The following is a 1,970-nucleotide window of genomic DNA, read 5'->3' as shown; positions in this document are numbered from 1 at the left end:
CCGGCCACCCCGCCTCCTGCCGCCTCCCAGCTGACTCCCTCCCCTCACCCGGCTCTCTACCTCCCGGCCGCCCCGCCTCCTGCCGCCTCCCAGCTGACTCCCTCCCCTCACCCGGCTCTCTACCTCCCGGCCGCCCCGCCTCCTGCCGCCTCCCAGCTGACTCCATCCCCTCACCCAGCTCTCTACCTCCTGGCTGACTCCCTCCCCTCACCTGGCTCTCTACCTCCCGGCTGCCCTGCCTCCCTGTGACTCCCTCCCCTCACCCAGCTCTCTACCTCCCGGCTGCCCTGCCTCCTGCCACCTCACGGCTGACTCCCTCCCCTCACCCGGCTCTCTACCTCCCGGCTGCCCCGCCTCCCTGTGACTCCCTCCCCTCACACGGCTCTCTACCTCCCAGATTCCCTGCTGACCTTATAGACGGCGCCATTATTAAGGCCCGGGATTGGGGCAGCGCGGGGCCGTGACATCATGATGTGACGTACGTGACGCCGCTGCTCCTACTCCTTGCATGGGCCTCGCTACGCGGCGTACCTGACCCTGAGCAAGTGCGGTCTGCTGAGAACATATGGCGTTTGGCGGCTCCCGGTAAGCTGAAGCGGACAGCTACGATTGGAGCGCGGAGGCCACACGCAGCCAGGATTCCGGATCAGGCTGGTGGCTGCAGAATCAGCTGGAACACCGACGGTGATGTGGAAAGCAGTACCGAAGCGTTGACCGGTGAGGGGATTCTGGAGTGCACTGGAGGGCTCCGGACACCATTTCTTCCAGGTCTATACTGAGAATTGGATTTCTGCACAGCGTGTCTGCACAGGAGGTACCCAAAGTCCTAGCGAAATATGGAAACCGAGCCATGCCAGGCAAACCATCCACCTGGTGACAAGCTGAGCGGTCCGTGGCGCTGGAATGTACTTCTGAATTATACTGACTCGTACTAACCCCTCATTTGTCCGGAATTGGTGCACCGTACTAACTAGTAACATTTGGATATCCCATAGACAATATTTTGCTCCCTTATTGATCATAAAATCCTGTGCATTGAAGTTCAATTCAGTTCTACAACTGGAGTGTCACACATTGTCAGCTATTGGGCTTGGCCATACTGTTGCATGTAATCCCATGTATGTGCAGCCAATCACTATGGGACCCAGGGGGGGAGGAGCGCGTTAGAGGTTAGTGGGAGACCTGCGGGATAGGAGGTACCGCGGGCCAGTTGTTGGGGTGGGGGGGATGGGGGACCCGCTAAATGGCAAATGAGATTCGAATACTAACATGGAACATTCGAGGTTCTAGTGAAAGACTAAAAAGATGTCAAGTTTTCGATGTTATCAGTAAACATCTCCCAGCTATTATCTGTTTATTGGAAACCCACCAGATTACGGACCATATTCATCGTTGGATGGATTGGAACAGAATTTCACTCATTTGGGAATATTTTCTCAAAAGTGTCATCTGTGCTGATACACAGGGGCGTTGACTTTGAGCTACTTCGGTCTCTGATAGACAGGCAGATATACTTTTCTTTATGGCCTACTTAAAGGGTTAAAAGTTATATTGGCTGTTGTGTATCTCCCTCCTCCAGCATCATATGAATATTATTAAAATGTATAGAGGAATATGGTAACTGCCCCTCAATGATTACCCTGGTAATGGAGGAGAAGGGACAGATTTATACTGAACAATGGAGCCAATTATCTGATCTATGTGAGGGTTGGCTGGACGTCTAAAGATTATACTAAAGTCAGAGGAAAAGGGATGAAGGCGACTCAAGCTAAATCCGTACTGGATCACAATACTGCACCCCTGTCTATCATTAGAGGAAGAAGCCCAATGGTTCTGGGATATAAACTCCGCCTCCTCAAATTTAGCTGCAGCGCAGGACACGATTAAAATGTTTGTGAAAGAGATTTATACAAAGAGCATCGAACGGTCAAGGGACGAGTCCGGCCAGAAGGAACAACAATTAAAAGTAG

This window comes from Engystomops pustulosus, unplaced genomic scaffold, assembly GCF_040894005.1.
Source record: "Engystomops pustulosus unplaced genomic scaffold, aEngPut4.maternal MAT_SCAFFOLD_156, whole genome shotgun sequence".
Lineage (NCBI taxonomy): Eukaryota > Metazoa > Chordata > Amphibia > Anura > Leptodactylidae > Engystomops > Engystomops pustulosus.
This window is presented reverse-complemented; position numbering follows the sequence as displayed.